Genomic DNA, 19,810 nt, shown 5'->3' with positions numbered 1-19,810 from the left:
CATTCCTTTTTGTGATAGTTTTTCTTACTAGGTAAAATGGATGAAGAGATGGGAGAACGACTAACAGACCCTCCCCCTAAGCCTTATGCTGAAAATGTAAATCCGACTAGAATTAAAATTTACCCAGAGTCGTCAACGGGACCATGGATTGTATTTATTAGGCGTAAAGCAAAGGCGCTAAATATCATTCAAATTTCTAAAGATTTGACTTCGCGATTCTCGGATGTAAAAGAGATCGTCAAAGTTAATAAAGATAAAATACGCATTGTCGTTGGTAGTCTCAAACAAGCCAATGCAATTGCTTCTTGCGAGCTTTTTACACGTGAATATAGAGCGTATATTCCTTCAAAGGAAATTGAAATTGATGGGGTCATCACAGAATCGAGTTTGACTGTTGATGACTTAGTTAAGCATGGAGTTGGTCGTTTCAAAGACACCATACTTAAAGACGTAAAAATACTTGAATGCAAGCAATTGCATTCAGTATCACACGAAGGAGATAAAAAAGTTTATCGACTGTCTGACTCATTTCGAGTGACTTTCGCTGGGTCTGCGCTGCCCAACTATGTCATTATCGATAAGATTCGTCTCCCTGTTCGCCTTTTTATCCCTCGTGTAATGAATTGCCTTAATTGCAAACAGCTTGGCCACACAGCCACTTACTGTTCCAATAAGGCACGGTGTGGCAAATGTGGGGGTTCTCATCAAGAGGATACATGCAATGAAAATTCAGAAAAATGTTTAATGTGCGGAGAAAACTCACATGAGCTCCCTGCATGCCCCATTTATAAATTGCGTGAGGATAAAATTAAACGATCCTTGAAGGAGAGGTCTAAGCGCTCCTATGCAGAAATGTTGAAAAATGCTACCCCTAAACCCATCTTCTTAGAAAACACTTACACATCTCTATTTTCGGAACAGTCTGACTCTGACGGAGCGTGCGAAGGTACATCATTTGTTTTACCCGGAAATTCCAGAAAAAGAAAACAGTCTTCTTTTCCCAAGCTGCCAAGAAAGGGCCTTAAAATTTCTCCACCAATAGATAAACTGCGCGCAAAACCGAAAAATTCCGATTCAAAACCGAAATCAATTCCGCCCGGTTTTGGGAACGTACAATCCAAACAGAACACCATTACTGGTAATAATAAAATTTCGACTTCCTCTGAGCCTCAGCCAGGGGTAGGATTATTGAAATTTTCTGAAATTGTTGATTGGATTTTTAAAGCATTCAATATTTCTGAACCACTAAAGAGTATACTTTCAGCTTTCCTCCCAACAATTAGAACATTTTTAGAGCAGCTGACTGCTCAATGGCCCATCCTTGCAGCGATTGTATCTTTCAATGGGTAATTCACCTCCTCCAATGAAAGATTCCATCACAGTTTTACAGTGGAATTGCAGAAGTATCATACCTAAAATTGATTCCTTAAAAATTTTACTGCATAATTTAAAATGCGATGCTTTTGCTCTATGTGAAACATGGCTTACCTCAAACATTAATTTCAACTTAAATGATTTCAACATTATTCGCCTAGACCGAGACACCCCGTATGGAGGAGTGCTTCTAGGAATTAAAAAGTGCTATTCTTTCTATAGAATTAACATCCCCTTGTTTGCGGGCATCGAGGCTGTAGCTGTCCAAACGAACATTAAAGGCAAAGACATGTCTATCGCTTCTATATATATACCTCCCAAAGTTCAAATTGGACAACGTCAAATTTTTGAGGTAGTGGAATCCATGGCTGCTCCGCGTCTGATACTGGGAGACTTCAACTCGCACGGAGTATTGTGGGGTTCCCTCTACAATGATAATCGATCCTCTTTGATATACAATGTTTGTGACGAATTTAATATGACAGTTTTAAATACTGGCGAAACAACACGCATCCCCAGACCTCCTGCACGTCCAAGTGCATTAGATCTATCTCTGTGCTCGACATCACTTCGGTTAGATTGCACGTGGAAGGTTGTACCTGATCCTCACGGTAGCGATCATTTGCCAATCGTTGTTTCAATTAACAGTGAATTAGGCCTTACGAATTCAATCAATGTTCCTTATGACTTAACACGAAATATTGATTGGAAAACATACGAAACATTAATTTCCACTTCTCTTGCTTCGACAGAAGAGCTACCCCCTACCGAAGAATATGAATTCTTAGCGGGTTTAATTATTGAAGCAGCAGAACAAGCCCAAACGAAATGCAATCCTGGAATGACAATAAATAGACGGCCCCCTAATCCTTGGTGGGACAAAGAGTGCTCTGATGCATATGAAGCTAAACAAGTTGCCTACAAAGAAATTATGAAACAGAAAGGGGGTATACGTGAGAACTTTGAAAATTATTTTATTTTGCAAAACAAATTTGACAGTATACGTCGTGCCAAAAAATCTAATTATTGGAGACGTTTCGTTGATGGCTTGTCAAGAGAAACATCAATGAGTACTCTTTGGAACACAGCCAGAAGAATGAGGAATCGAAACGTGACTAATGAAAGCGAAGATTTTTCGAATCGTTGGATATTTAATTTTGCCAAGAAAATTTGTCCCGATTCTGCTCCTGCGCAGAAAATCACTCGCGATGCTCCCTCAAGTAACGATTTCATAGATTCGCCTTTGACAATGATGGAATTCTCAATTGCACTCCTCTCATGCAACAATAATGCTCCGGGACTAGACAGAATTAAATTCAACTTGGTGAAGAATCTGCCTGACCTAGCAAAAAGACGCTTGTTGAATTTATTCAACAAGTTTCTTGAGCAGAACATTGTCCCGCACGACTGGAGACAAGTGAGAGTTATCGCTATTCCAAAACCGGGAAAACCAGCCTCCGATCATAACTCGTATCGACCGATTGCAATGTTATCCTGCATCAGGAAATTGTTGGAAAAAATTATCCTACGACGTCTCGACAATTGGGTTGAGGCGAACGGCTTGCTATCAGATACCCAGTTTGGTTTTCGGAGGGGAAAGGGAACGAATGATTGTCTGGCGCTACTTTCGTCAGAAATCCAACTCGCTTACGCAAAAAAAGAACAAATGGCGTCTGTGTTCTTAGACATAAAAGGAGCATTCGACGCAGTCTCCATTGATGTTCTCTCGGAGAAGCTACATCAATGTGGTCTTTCACCGATATTAAATAATTATTTATACAATTTATTGTCAGAAAAGCACATGCATTTTTCATATGGCGATTTGGCGACATTCAGAATAAGTTACATGGGCCTCCCACAAGGCTCTTGTCTAAGCCCCCTTCTCTATAATTTTTACGTGAATGACATTGATAATTGTATTGTCAGCCCATGCACTTTAAGACAACTTGCAGATGATGGGGTGGTTTCTGTTACAGGACCAAAAGCTATAAATTTACAACAACCATTGCAAGATAGCTTGGATAATTTATCAATTTGGGCTTTAAAGATGGGCATCGATTTCTCTACGGAGAAAACAGAGTTGGTCGTTTTCTCAAGGAAGCGTGATCCAGCTCAGCTTCAGCTTCAGTTGGTTGGTAGAACGATAGCCCAAGTCCTGACTTTTAAATACCTTGGAATTTGGTTCGATTCTAAAGGCACATGGGGAGGCCACATTAGGTATCTAATAACGAAATGCCAACAAAGGATAAATTTTCTGCGAACAATAACTGGATCATGGTGGGGTTCTCATCCAAGTGACATGATAAGATTGTATCAAACAACAATACTTTCAGTAATGGAATATGGGTGCATCTGTTTCCGTTCAGCTGCGAACACTCACATTATTAAACTGGAACGGATACAGTATCGTTGTTTACGAATTGCCTTAGGTTGCATGCAGTCGACCCATACGATGAGTCTTGAAGTACTAGCGGGAGTTCTTCCTTTAAAAGACCGATTCTGGGATCTCTCTTCTCGTTTACTTATTCGATGTGAGGTTATGAACCCACTGGTAATTGAAAATTTTGAAAGACTTGTCGAGCTTCAACCCCAAACCAGATTCATGACAGTGTATTTCAATCACATGTCACAAGAAATAACGCCTGCTAGGTATGTCCCCACATACGTCAATATACTAGATACTCCTGAATCCACTTTATTCTTCGACACGTCCATGCAAGCAGAGATTCGTGGAATTCCGGATCATCTACGCTCGCGGGAGATCCCTAAAATATTCACAAGTAAATATCAACACATAGACTGCCTTAAAATGTTTTACACTGATGGGTCACGAATCAGTGAGGCCACTGGTTTCGGTATTTTCAACAATAATTTTTCAATTTCTCTCAAACTTGCAGAACCCGCCTCTGTTTATATAGCGGAACTAGCAGCAGTTCACTATAGTTTTCAAATAATTAATACTTTACCCCCGAACCATTACTTTATCCTCACTGATAGTCTCAGCACAGTTGCAGCTCTACGCTCAAAGAGGATTGATAATCACGATCCATTCTTTTTGGGGAAGATACGAGAATCTCTGAGTAACCTGACAAGAAAATGTTATAAATTTACCCTAGTGTGGCTCCCCGCCCATTGCTCTATTGCGGGAAATGAGAAAGCTGATAATTTAGCCAAGATTGGTGCACTAGATGGTGAAATATATGAAAGACCCATCGCTTACAATGAATTTTATAGCGCTTCTCGACAGAGGACACTTGCTAGTTGGCAAACATCTTGGGACAATGGAGATATGGGACGATGGCTACACTCAATTATCCCTAAAGTATCAACGAAGGCATGGTTCAAAGGATTGGATGTAAGTCGGGACTTCATCCGTGTGATGTCTAGGCTCATGTCCAATCATTATACTTTAGATGCGCATCTCCGTCGTATTGGGCTCGCTGAGGGTAATCATTGTGCTTGTGGAGAGGGTTACCATGACATTGAGCATGTTGTATGGACCTGCACTGAATATCGTGAAGCCAGATCACAATTAGTAGATTCTTTACAAGTCCGAGGAAGACCAATCCATGTTCCTGTTAGAGACATCCTGGCGTATCGCGATCCTCTATACATGGAACTTATCTATCATTTTTTAAAAACAGCGTCTGTCCAAATTTAATTAAATTCATCTCCTCATACTCTCATCCAAGGCTAATCATTCACCATTTAAAGTGTCCTAGAATATTTAGTTTTTAAATTTAGACAATAACAGAAAAAAAGTAAATAAATACACCCGAAAATATTAGATCATTATGAAATACAACAATGTAAGGAAAAAAGCAAACAATAAAGTGATTTCAGTGTTAGTTTTAGACAAAGTACTAGTATAGTTAAAATTAGTCTTAAGGATTTTTGTAACGTGCTATGTAAAAAAAGAAACTGGCGTAAAAAGCTTTTGCAAATGCCGTGTCAAATAAACGTATGGAAAAAAAAAAAGAGAGAAGTGAATGATGACGAGCGAACAAATGTTTCCTTTGTTTCCCCGCCTACTGTACGCGAAGTTGCGCGCATGAGATCCGACGGACATTCGATGTTAGTTTTTGTTTATTTTTTATATATTGTAAATATATAAAAAGGCTTACGGCTCCGTTAAGCTATTGTCGCTTGTTTACGGTAGCTAATTTTAAAAGTTTGAAATTTTATTTTAACACTTTCATTTTATGGTTCTCAACCAAACGGGTAGTGTTCAACATTTGAAGTTGTTGGTAATGCGAAACGAATTTTTTCTTACTTGTTCCTATATCCAACATTTATGGGGTAGAGGAGCCTACACGTGCTCTAACCGCCAGGAATAGACTTTGCTCAAAAACAACAAACCCCACCAGTGAATATGTAAAATTATGCATAATTATCGATAATTATGCGCGTTTCGCTTACGGAGGGGCACCGACTACCCTTCTAACGGCTCTCCTCCCAGCCCCAGCCAAACAGTCAATATCCACGCTGCCAATTGCCGGACCTGGACGCTAATTGCTTTTAGCATTTCTCTCGCGCGTTCTGCTCAAACAATTATCGATTGGTTAACCTTGATCGTGAGATTCCAGTGCTAGCATCTGCAACCGTGATGACCACTTTGGCTATATCCATCAGCTCGGGAGCATTTGGCCGGGCGCCATCCCACACTCCCGATTACCGATCACGCGTTCGTTCCTCCACGGCCATCTGGGAGCGTTTCCTTTCCAATTGAACCCTTTTCCATCGGCGCGCAGGCGAGGCCTAATCGTTTCTGGTGCCTAAAACTTTGGTACGGTGGAGGAGGCGCGGCCAGGTTTTTTTTAGGTGGTAGACCATTTCACACAGCGATCCAATCGACTCAAGAGCTTTTCGACACAACACTATCAATATGTTGATAATTACTGACTGTAGCACGTGAATCTTTTGCGCTATGCTTTTTCATTATAGACGAGGAAGAGGTATTCGAGGTTTTTAACCAATTTCCAATAACTGATTACATCATCTTTGCTATTTTTTTGGGGGGAAGGTTCTACCGGACGGCTTCAAAATAGTTCTACTTGCTTGCGTTGCAGTACCAAGTGAGGCCGATGTTCTGTCTGCTGGATGAACCAGCGCAGCATCCATTATCGGTCCATTGAGGTTGAACGGGAGAGTGGACTAGGGAAAACAGCATCGCACAAGTGAAAATAATTACATAGTTTGAAAATGAGCTTTTTGTTCCGCAAACGCATGCTAGGCAGTAGTTTAAGCAGGATCAAAACAAAACGGTATCTTAGCATCGTTTTCGAGAAATTTCGTAAAAAAGCTTTTTGTTAATATGGTTGGTGTAAACAAATCTCAACGCCATTTTGAAACATTTATAATTGGCATCCGTCATCGCTTTTTATTCTAGTAACAATTTAAATTCCATGGAGTGGGTCTCTCGCGTCCTATAAATTACGTTGTGAACCGAGAATTGATACTTCTGTCATCATTCAGTTGGGAATTGTCCCCCTAACAAAAAAATACCACAAAAAAATCCTCACCACTCAACAGTACATCACGAACCGATCAAATGAGAATCGATTCACAGAGTTCCTTTCAATTATTCAGGCACGATTAAGCAACACAATTGCCTTCTGTATAGTTCAATCCAAGCCTGGAGCCAGCTCAAAACATAATCCACCTCATCGCCCCTCCCCCTCCCTATTCTCAATACTCATCATAGGACACACAAGTACATTCCATGCGGTTTCCTCCTGCAAATGAGAGTGAGTGCAAATAGCCGTTACGTCCGACGAATCATCATCATCATCATCGAGTGGGTGTATAGAGTTATGGGAGGACCTCCGTTCGCTGGGATGTCCCCTTCCGGGGCACAGCTTGGTATCCAGCGCAGCCACAGGAAGCTCGAATCGAGAAAAAGTTCATTTCGTATGAGTACCGGTTTTCCCGGAAATGATTATGTACCTACATACTACAGACTTTGTGCTGCACACCTACGCCCTCCCACCCAGTCCCTTCGGATAGCCCATTTTGATTTTAATTTCCTATTGTTGAAGCGCTGCTTTTGCCTAGCCGACGAGCGCGACGGCGGGAAAAAGGATGAAATCGGAGAGTTGATGATGGGAAAAGCTTTCCTATTTTTATGAAGAAGGTAGACCGGTATTCCGGCTCTTCGCTGGTAAGAGCACACGAACATCGGCAGACAGGATGAAGAGAAACGGTTTTCCGCCGAAGTCAACAGCGGATGCGGATGATGGTTTTGTGGTGGGTGGGGTGGTTGTATAGAGGAGAACGAGGAGGTGGAAAGCGTACAGAACATAGAACGAGGACTCGATATATACGTCTTCCTTTTCGGGTTCTGACTTCCGCTTCGGAGCTTGCCTTATACAAATGCCAGCGCGCCATAACTCTTGGTCGCATAGTCGTAGCAGGCTGTCTTCATATGGGTGAAGGTTTGACCGCTGTGATTTGCCGGGAAAAGAGCAAACGGATGTGATGATGACGCACGGGACTGTTTCCATCGAAGCAGGCAGGGTTGACAGCTTTTGCGGATTGTCGATACAAACTTTATAGGTCGTATATATTTCGAGATAGGGTCTATAATATTTATGGTTATTTTTACCCAATGTTTGATTATTTTTGTTTATTCGATTATTATTATTCTGGACTTTTTTTTCTGGATTTTGAATAATAATTATATTATTTATAGTGATATAACAACAGTTTTGATGTAAAATTGTAGAGCAAAGTCATTTTTCTAACTCAAAAACCATAGAAAGATTAACAAATCCGAATATTCTCTTACTTCTCCTTTTTCCAAAACAAACTTTTTCTGTATCAACATTTTGGGGTTTTTTACACTGAAAGAATACCATGGTATAAGCTACTATATTTGAGGCATGAATTAAAAATGCTGTGTCAGTAAATTTTGATAGGCTACATATCATGCTTAACACTCGGAATGCCAAGGGGGTAAAAATTACGCGGACTACCAAGGGGGTCCAAAAAAATGGGAACGCATATTTTGACCGGTCATATCTCAGCTGTTACCAAATCGATTTTAAATCTGTCTTCACCAGGTAAGTCTTTTGTTAACACATTGCACTGATAGAATAATAGGGTTGTCTACCATAAGTTATAGTGAAATGAACAAGACAAACTCAGAGAAGAAAAAAATTGGAACGCTACTTTGACTGGCCATATCTTAGCTGTTTGTTCACCGATTTCAAATTTTTTTTTCACAATTGGACAGGTATATCTTTCACAAATACGATGATCAAAAGGAGTAATGGAAAACAAATTTGTATATCCGAATTGTGAGAACATTAATTGAAAGGCAGTACAGACTAAATGAGCTTTTCAGTTCAAATATTCGTATCTCAGCCGTTTGTCAACCATTTTCAATTTTTCTTACGCCTTTGTAAAGGGTATTTTTCGGCTTATCAGTCGTGAATTAGACAGCGAGAACAACTATATGCTCTACTTGAGCACAGCATATTAAATCAACACCACTTCGATATAAACAAAGTGAAAGTGCTAGATCAGCAGCACCGAACGACAGCTCTTCCCATCTTGGAAATGTGTCACATATTAAATCAACAAAAAAACTGTCAGCAAACTAAAAATCAGCAACTATAAAACTGACACCACCACACACAATTATAGCAAACATTCAACAGCAGAGTTAGCAGACAAACCTTAGCGCTTTTTCCCAAGTATTTACCCAAAAACGATAGTTAGTTATAACCCAGAAAAATTTCATCAGATACAGTGAAGTGCAAAATATGCGAACGACGGCAGTGAGTAATATTGTACAATAAGTTTTTAAATATCTGTAACAACTACAACATACGACTTCCATAGCCACTATTTGACGCAGACAAAATATTACGACGGTTCATTTTTTCAACAAATCTTAACATAACAAGAAAACAACAAAATTTTTGTAAGTTTAAAATCAATATTATCTTTAAAATCAACAATTTTCATATGTACACTCCAGTAACTACGAACTCTTTTTAGAATCCTTGATAAAGGTGGAATAAAGCCATCGAAACGTTGGGAGTAAAAATTAATATAGTTGTTTTCGCTGTCTAATTCACGACTGATAAGCCGAAAAATACCCTTTACAAATAAGTTCGACAGTCAAGAGACATTTTCAATTACTCAAATGGCACCAAGACAAAGCGTCAATTTTTTTTACGCCAATAAAATTCTTAGAGCTGTAATGAAAGCAAAAGATAGTATATTGTCAAAAAATACTGTACTTTTCCGAGGTTTTAGGTCGAATGGTTTTCACAATGCACGCGCACTTGGTTGCTTACAATTGTATCCGCCTTGTTTAGTTTTACGGTTTGAAATATAACATGTTTACTCAATATTTCTTCATGTCACATATGGATACTATTATATCAAAATGTTCGCACAAGCATGGAGAAACTCAATATTGTATGTAAGTTACAAAATAATGGTGTGTAGTAGGAAGAAGTTCAGAATTTTTAAAATATTCGTCATATAACTTTAAACTTAAAGCGATGATTTATAGTTTTACATTTCTTATTACATTTCTTAGAAAATAAATGTATAGAATTCTCCCAAACTTTCAAGATTTTTTCCGAGGTCCGGAGGGCCGAGTCCTATATACCAATCGACTCAGCTCGACGATTTGGGACAATGTATCTGTGTGTGTCTGTGTGTGTTGATGTGTGTGTTGATGTAATTCGTGTTTCTCAACAATGGCTGAACCGATCTTATCCAAACCAATTTTAAATGAAAGGCCTATCACCCAGACAGAACGTCATTAAATGGTTTTTGATTCTGATGTTTAGTTTCTAATACGATACCAAAAAATTCATCGTCCAAATGTTTAAAAAAATAAATCGGGAGGTCTAGAACATTTATTTTTTTTAAACATTTGGACGATGATTTTTTTGGTAATTTTTCAATTTGGAGCTCAAAGCAGATATCTCCTTTTTAGGAGGCTTAATAAGTGAACACACACTGTCAGAGGAACGGATTTGTAAAGTTAATGAAAACCTTCGAAGACACCATTTAGCCAGTTTCGCGTTGATAATTAGATTTGATGTGATGTGATTTGAAGCCACCATCAGCTCAAGGTTTTTCCAGTGAATGCGGGTAGACTTACAGTACCCTTAAAATAGTTTATCGTGAAACCTTCACATTATTGCTGTTACTAAAGGGAAAGGGTTAGACGGGCCCGTATGCAGAGACACTTACGCACACCCCGCAGGGGAAAAAGGAGGAAAAGAGTCCCTTCCAACAATAATATTCCAGTCAAAAGGTAAACAATTTCGCTATACATGCTTTACCCACCTGATGGTTTGTTTTGAGAAGGGTGCGTCAAACTCATATAAGACCTTCTGAAGAAAACAAGTTTCCTTCAAGTGACTTGGGCTGGCTATCCACGTTCCCTCGTCCAGTCCTCAATTCGTATGATACCCTGTTGCTCCCATCCCTTCCCAGTATTCAATTGTTATATAGTGTGTTTACAGCATTACATGTTATCAGGATAATGTATGTAATAGAAATTATGATTCATAATGAATATTATATAACAACATGCAATTAATATAACGTATATCATGAATTTAATTATGTTAATGAGCAATATAAAACAAAATAGTGCATATAATGAGTTATGAAATCAAAGGGATAATATTGTGATGATAGAGACAATCCAAATGTTGCTGGAAATAAATGATAACAGTACAGTAAAGACCCGTTTTATCAGCCTCCTGGTGTATTTACGGCTGATGAAGTGTAGACAATGAAAACCTTGGCTCGTTACCCGTAATCGGCTCGTACAATTCAAATTTCAATTTTATTCGCATTGATAACATGAAACAGAATTACTCAATAAAGGATTTACTCGAATATTGTTAGGTTGGTCTACTAGCAACCATCAGACAAAATTTCAGGTGAGGCTAACAAAATAGTGCCAAAAAATTTTCAAGTCGTGTTAGCAAAAACGGGTCTTCACTGCATAATTAAATGAAATTTTCAAGAAAATATAAAATAACAATCAATAATAAATATTATGAAAGTTCCTTCTATAAATAATATGAATATGGTGAATTCAAGCAATATAGTGAACATCAAATCTGCACACTATTAAGGACTACAAAAGTACTCATTTGAACAAAAAATTAACAAACAAACTAAACTGAACGTCAGTAACACCTAGAATGCGACGACTCCTATAGACAAACTAAATAAAAATATAAATCAGTTGTATTCGTATTCCTCATAAACATTATTATTATATGACTCGAGCGATGTTGAACATTGACTTGTGTGAAAAAATGCAGCGTCTTGTTTATTACTGAAAAAGTGCATTATAAATTATTATATAAGCAATTGAAGATATGAAGTATCAATAATACAATTTGTAACAATACGTTAAATAATAATAAAATGTATGGAGTGGGCATATATTAAATTATAATACTAGATTTTTAAAGTACCATGTGCAATGAAGATCTCGCGGCTCTCCTGAAAATCCACCAGCGACGCTATTGAGCTATTCTGTCTCTTGAATGTAGCAGTAAAACAATCATGTACCCGAAGGATTTGAATGAAACAAATCTTATGAGCCCCGTAGCAAGACGTCAGCGCTCAATTGCACGTACTTAGCGTACGCGAAATAAACGTTATAATTTAAAACTAGCAATCCGACATACATTCCTAAAGCAAGTTTCGCGTTGATAATTAGATTTCTTGAAATTCGCAAAACAAACCTTCAATTTATTATTTTTTATATATTGTATGGACATTTAGCAAGGGACTGGAAGGTGAAATATTTTTCAAATATTAAGAGCCATAGTACTCAAGGTAGAGCAAGGATTTGAAGTATGAAAATGTAGAAAAGCGTGGAGTAGGGTCAATGAGCAAGCTTAGAGTTTCCCGGCTACTTAACCTTTTGTCTTCTGCAACGCAGGAGTCAGGATCTTTTGGCGTTAAATGCGAATCACCTGAGCTTCAATTTATTTTTCTTCGAAATATATTTTTGCTCGGGGTTCCTATGTAAATGATGTTACATTCAAAATTCCATCATTGTTCTGTGGATTCTTCGAACAATTTTATCTCAATTAGATTTGTTTTCGTTTTTAGTTTCGTCGAAAATTACGAGTTTAATCGCGATCGAAAAACTAGAAACACATCAGATCAGTGGTCCACACAGTGGACTTTAGAAACACATCAGGATCAGTGGTCCACATATTAGTAAAAAATAATATTTTCCGCAAAATCATTTCATGTTCTGTTTTGTAGTCATCGAAAAAATGTTTGGAAACAGCCGGGTGTTATCTATTTTTAGGAATTGTATTTTTGGTCAAAGTAGCAATTCTATTATAGGAAATATGGGAAAGTTGAAATTTTAAAGTGCACTCTATCAAGTACTTCGATATGATTAATCGACGAAACAAAGGATCTAAATACATCAAAGAATGGTCTGAGAAATCTGAAAATGATATAATTTTGAATAAGAAAATGGTCGGAAAAGAATCCCAAACAAAAAACTAATAATATAAAATGTGAACAGAATAGTATTGTTTCGCGGTTTTGAAGAATTTCTTAAAAGTTATGATAACAGGTTTATGACCCTAAGTTAGCCCAAAACTCATCTGTTCAGGTCTTTTCACAACTCGATAGATGCGAATAATTGGAATGTTTTTTATATAGTAGTATTTTCAAGGTAAAATATAATAATATTTTAGTGTATTGATCGCAAATCCAAAAAGAAAGTATTCGAAATTTCAACCAATTTCGGAAGGTTAATTCACAAAGATAGATTTATCTCACTTACCATTGAAGTAGGAAGCAGATATTAGGAAGTAAGAAGAAGATACTAAGCCAATGTTCTTATAACATATGTACTAACAAAAACTGTTATCATTCAAGTCGACATACATAAAAATGAATTCTCGATCAGAGGGATGGTCGTTTGTGAAAAAAGTTCTCTAAATTTAAATATCAAACAGAAAGTATGTAAACATAACTATGTAATTGAATTCAACGAACACAATACAAATATATCATAAACTGAAAATTTATTTTCTGATATCAATTATTCACAAATGTTAAAAAATGTTAGTATTTTAGATCGACGTACAAATGACTAAAATTATCCATATTATATAAACATAAGTATTTATTTTGCTAAAATAAAAAAGTTCTGGACCCTTTGGAAGAACGATTCAAAAATTTGTCTCTTCTAAAAAAGAAGCAAGTTTCCGGATAGTGAGTACATCAGTGATACTGATTTGTTTGTGGTAATATTGTTCTACCAGAGATAAAAAATATACCGGGTGAAAATATTATTCAAATTTAAAATGTGAATTAATGCGAAATTGGTTAAATGTCGGTCATTGATGTCTTCAGAGGTATTTATTAACGTAACAAGTCCCTCCTTCTAATACTGAATATCTAAAGATTGATCCCTTTGAAAGTGAGATATCTTCTGAGAGCTATTCATTGAAACGCAGTCTTCAAAAATAATTATCAAAGCGTTAAAAAAATATTGTTCTAGACCCCCCGATAGAACATTTCAAATTTAGTCACAGATGAAAGAGGAGTATCTATGCTTTCGATTAGAGAGTACTTCAGCGATACTAATTTTTTTGTATAAATATTGTTCTACTAGAGACACCGTGATTTTCATAAATTTTCTTGGAAGCGTTTGTATTGAAATAATACCTTCAGCAAATTTGTAGTTCTTACTTTTGCGAACAACTTTACTGAAGACATCAAATACATATTTCGAATACTTTAAAAGTTATTGCTTATTGTTTATGGATTACTCTTTGTCGCCTATTATTTGTTCAATATAATTTTAATCCATTTAAATGAGTGAAATATTATTTCGATAACACAAATTTCGTATTTCATTTTTCTATCTACAACCGCTAGAATAACCACCGAACAATTTCAAGTTGTCTAGAACTTGATCACATATCGGTGCATTAAATTTCATTTGCGCGAACCTTCTGACTTGTAACCATCGGATCGATCTGAAACATATCTCGAAAAAAGAAGAGCGAAATTAATAACTCCAAGCAGTGGTGTAGCCAAGTGGATATGACAATGATAATTATCTGATCAGTACATTGATAACCTATTATTTGAAACATCATGAGGACCTTTGAAAAATTGTGGGAATGCGATTTTGATCTGTAACTGATCTATTGGTCTTAATCCAACCCTCCCCCAACATGACGTTTAGCCTAGGTTGCTTGAAACCACCGTGTTTCGAATGATGTCGCCACCATAGAACGCCGTCCACTAATTGCGATACTGTAAATTTCTATGCGAGAAAATAATTTCGTGACGTCTTTTACGAACTTCTTTTCTTTATTTACATTCGGAAGAGATAATCAAGATGATCATTTCAAAACAGCGTAATAATTTAAGATAAATACAAACAAGTTAAGGATTACAAATTGTGCCGAATGTAAAATATAAAATGCATGATTTGATTTGAGTGCGCTTCTAGTGTGAACTTTTTCCTCTCCCATTGCCCTTGAAATATCTTTCGCATATGACAATTCTCGAAAAATTGTCGTTAATCTTTAAATACATTTAGCTTTGTGATTATCATTTTTCACTTCGCATTTAACAAAGGCAGGATTGACTTCGACTGTTTATTTCTGACAGTATAGCATCTAACTGATAGGTGCTGCGACATGTACGGTGCAAAGGTTTCCACGAAATTCAGAAGTGATGACAGTTCATTTTTTATCGGAGAGGGAGCAAAACAGTCCAGTATCATTGTGTGTGTGTTTTTACATTGCAATACAAATATTACTACCTAATATCTTAAGACTAAATAAAGGTGCTTACTAACTAGTATAAGCGCCGCTTGTTTGTATGCTGATGATTCCAAAAAATCATGAATCATTTAAAAATAATGCATCGGAATAAAGATGCATTTTTATAACAAAACAACACCAAACGCTCAAAAAGTCTTCAAAAATGAATTATCGAAAGTAAAAAAAATTGAACAAGAAAATTTTCACTGTGAACAAGTTTACGCTTTTTTTAGAAATTGTTCTTGAATAAAAATTGATCCGCCATTTTAGACCCACAGACCCAAATAAAGTGGTTTCATCGATTTGTATAGGAGCTGTCAAGTTGTTCCCCCTCTGTCTTAATCTCACAGTTGTCTAATAACATCAATATCAAATACCTGCCTAAAACATTCCAATAGAAATTCATTCCAGATTTCTGAAATCAGTCATAATCGTAATCATAATTTCCTATCATAATGATTTCAGTTTTGAAGGGATGCACTGCAATACGGATTAGGGTCATTTTTTAATAAGAAGCGAAACTGGAATTGCTTTAATGTCTATGAAAGTTAGAACTGCTCACCGAAAAATTGCATTACTTCCAACATTTGCTGAAAATGTTTTTATTTTGGGAAGGCGTCGAGTTGAGACGAAAACGTTATAGAATTAATAATGAGAAAACCACCTTCCAAAAGTAGGGGAATTTATGAAAAATGGCGTTTTCAGTTTCGCCAAATTAGTATCTTCGATGAATTTTACGAACATTAAACAGCACATCATTGGATAAAATAATTTTGGCGTTGTATCCAAGAAGTATTTATGGCGAATTTACTCTTCAAACAAATTTAGTTCCAGACTTAATGTCTTCAGCAAAATTTTGGGGAGTGCTATTACAAACCACTTTGTTGAAGACATGAAGGCTCCATGTGTTCAAGGTTTTATTTTATGGTTAAATTATTATGATTTTACTGTTTATGATAAATCTCTTCTATTGTTTATAAACGATAAAATTCACATTTTATCCAAAGCTTGATTTTGTGAAGCTCACAATAGAAAGTTATTTTAGAAAAAACTAGATTAAGGAACACTTCGTAAAAATCATTTTATAAGTCGGTATACTCCATATACGTAGTATTTATGCCTACAATAAAGTTGTTTTAAATGAAAGTCTCAACAAATTCGCTAAAGACAGGAACTCTGCTACAATTTTTTGAAAAACTGATTCTCCATAATTTTAAAACTTCAAAGATGGTGGTTTCGTAATCATGCCATTTGGACAGTAAGTTATATTTTCACCAAATCCCCACCAAAACGAATTTCTGACTAAGCCGCTGACTCCAAGTAAGTAGAAACAAAGTCGTTCTACACTCGCTCATCGAAAAGTTTCGTGAAAAAGAAAATTCCAGTAATGATAAAGATTTTTCCTAACGGGTTTCGAGAGTTTTGCCTTTCTCAATAGAAAGGTATTGCAATTGCCCTCAAAACCGACGTTTTAACAGAGGCCAGAAGGGTGCGTGTATCTATGTGTGTGTATGTGCGTCTGTGTGTGTGTGTGTGTACGCGAACACAATCTCTCTCACTTTTCTCAGAGATGGCTGAAACGATTTTCACAAACTTAGTCCCAAATGAAAGGTGCAACGTTCCCATAGGCTGCTATTGAATTTCTAATTGATTCGACTGCCGGTTCCAGAATTACAGGGTGATGAGTACGATCACGCAGAAAATTCGATTTTAATAAATTCTGCAATGAATGTATAATGGTGAAAAATTTTCCAAAATGTGACCACAACTGCTTCGATTTGTAGTACTAGGTCCCTAACAGCCATTCAAAGTCTCTTTGATCACATTGGCCCCCATCATCGGTTCAGGAAGCCCCGGTGGAAGTATCCACATTCAGAATAACAGTCACATCGGTTTCTCGGAGATGGCTAGATCGAATCAACCAAACTTAGTTTCAAATGAAAGATGTTGCGTTCTCGTGAATGGCTGTTAAATTTTATCCCGAACCGACTTCTGGTTCCGGAGTTACGGGTTGTGGCGTGCGATCACGTAGCAAATTATGATTCAAACCGATACTCCGATGAAAGCAAAAAAGGTAAAAATTTTGCTAAAATGTCTCTCAAACAACTTAAATTTGCAGTTCTAGGTCACCGACGGCCAAACAAACTTTCGTTGACTACCATAGACGGTTCCGGAAGTGCCCTGGAAAAGCGGCCATCTTTCAAAACTAGCAAACTCATATCAGTTACTCGGAAATGGTTGGGCCGATTTTCACAAACTTAGTCCCAAATGATAGCTATACTATCCCCACAGATGTCTATAAAATTTCATATGAAATTTCCATATAAGCCGGAACTCAAATTTTTTTTCAAATGGGGGACCCCATGAAATTTCAGAAATCGAATTCGTATTTTTGATGCCAAACATCTTTAAAATGCATGAAACGTCGAGATTTTATGTTACAACGAAATTTTTTTTTTTGAAATTGACTTTTTGGGACTTTCGCACCTTTTTCAGTTCAATATTACCGTGGCTGTTTTTTCTTTTTCAAAATTTTAGAACTCGAATAATGATTTCTTTTCTTGTATATTTGTCATGCTATGTATAATAATAAAATGTAATATATGCATTTGAAAGTTTTTAATGAATATAAACAACGCAAACATTCTCGTGTTCATGATTGAGAAAGGCACAATTGCAGCGCTAGGTGGATTAAAACAGGTTTTTATTTGGTCTTTGGCATTAGGATTAGGTATAATAATTCAGGTCAAAGATACTGCTGAGAAGTCATTTTTAGAAAAAGTCGATATCGAAGTAAAGTTTGAACTATGCACGCGTGCACTTCAGTGGTATCGAGATATCAAGAGCTGAAATTTCAGTGCTTAGTTCTCATCCACGTTGGGAATTTGAGTAAACGCTGTTGAGTATGAACTTCAAATCTATTCGAAAATTTGTTTTTCGAATTTTTTTGACTCAGCACAACATATATAACCTTTTTAGGAAAATTTAGTTTAGGTATAGGGTTAGTAAAATTTTAGTCAATTAAAAAATATTTTTGTCTAACCTTTCAATTTAATATATACAACATTCACACAAAAAACCTGTTTTAATCATATATAATCACAGAATGTGTGCACAAAATTTGAAGCAAATCCGTTAAGTAGTTTTTGTATGGCAGTTAACACCGCAAACTGTGTTTTTTCCAGAGTCATTCTACAAAAAGCTTCGTCACCGAGTCGCTTGTCGATATTTTTGCATAGAAAAATTACAGAATGTTATTGAAATGATGCATTATAATGCACAAAAGTTTTGATAAATTCGCTTCACCCAAATTTCTAAAAAAAATCGCAAAAAGTGTTTTTTACGCTGAAACCTTTTGAAACTATGTGAAATATTTTGGGACTCTATCTAGTGGAAATCGTGTCTCCATCGGAGTAAATAGAAATACATTGTGTTAGTGTACATGTAAATTAAGCAAGATAATTAACGTTATTGAAGCTGACTCTGTCACTATATGGTGCTTGTGTGTTTGTGAAATATATCAAACATAAAGGGTTTATTTACCAGAAGATGAATTGAATCAAACCTGAAAATCTTGGAGCCACTAGGGCGTTTTATTAATATTACGTGAATAAGTTGGAATAACTTGAAAATGTAGAGAAATAGTTCTCTAGTTGATTGTGAAGGCAAACTCTGAATTGTACTTGTTTTCTATGTGGCGTATAGGCTTTCTCAAAATATACTACTACAGTTTTGATAATTCCTTGCATACCCATGACATATAAGTGGTAATGTTTTTGTGATTCTCAATTTATATTGTTCAGTTAGCGGTCGGTCTTATTTGTGCAAAGGGGGGGGGGATGCATCGGAAACCCCCTAACTTATGTTCGTATGCGGGGTTGATGAATGCAGGTCCGAGGGGTAGGGTGATGTCCCTACCCCTCGGACCTGCAAAGGGGCGGGGGGGTTTCAAGGGAATGGAAAAGGAGTGGGGGCGGTTTGATGGAGGGAATATTAAAAAAAACATACGAACAGAGACGAGGTTGACACATACTGAAAAAGTGTTTGGTTGTGTGATGCACATACATGAACAGCATTCGAAATTCGTCATTCCACCGTTTACTACCTTTGCGGGAAAATGAGTTTAATACTTCAAGCGCAATTGCGTGGTTTGTTACCGAAAAGACAATAGAATCTTACCCAAAAGTAATAGAAACATACCCGTCGGATTTTGGGTGTACTCTTACCTTTGTCAAGTTCTCGACCTTGATCTGTGACATTGAAGCTCTCTTGAGCTCGCGACCCATCTGTCCTTCTCCAATAATCCTACGGATCTTGAACAGTCGACTACTGCAGACTGTATGATGCCTTTATGAGCCAACCTACGAAAAGATTCTAGTTCATCGTCTTTCCCGATGGCAGTATCTTTAACACTTGCGGGAAGATATCTGAAAACGCTGGTCCCGGCGGTATTCAATGGAACTTTCAACAAGGCGGTAATGGACCAGAAAACATATAATCTCCGGACTGGAATGGTTGTCCTCATAAAGGCATCCACTGTGGACGTTGGAAAGAATAGAAAAAAAACTTTCCTTGGACCATATAAAATGGTGCAGCTGCGAACGAAGTCTGCAATACTTACGAGGCCA

This window comes from Topomyia yanbarensis, chromosome 2, assembly GCF_030247195.1.
Source record: "Topomyia yanbarensis strain Yona2022 chromosome 2, ASM3024719v1, whole genome shotgun sequence".
Classification (NCBI taxonomy): Eukaryota; Metazoa; Arthropoda; class Insecta; order Diptera; family Culicidae; genus Topomyia; species Topomyia yanbarensis.
The sequence above is the reverse complement of the archived record's forward strand: the minus strand, read 5'-3'. Positions refer to the sequence as shown.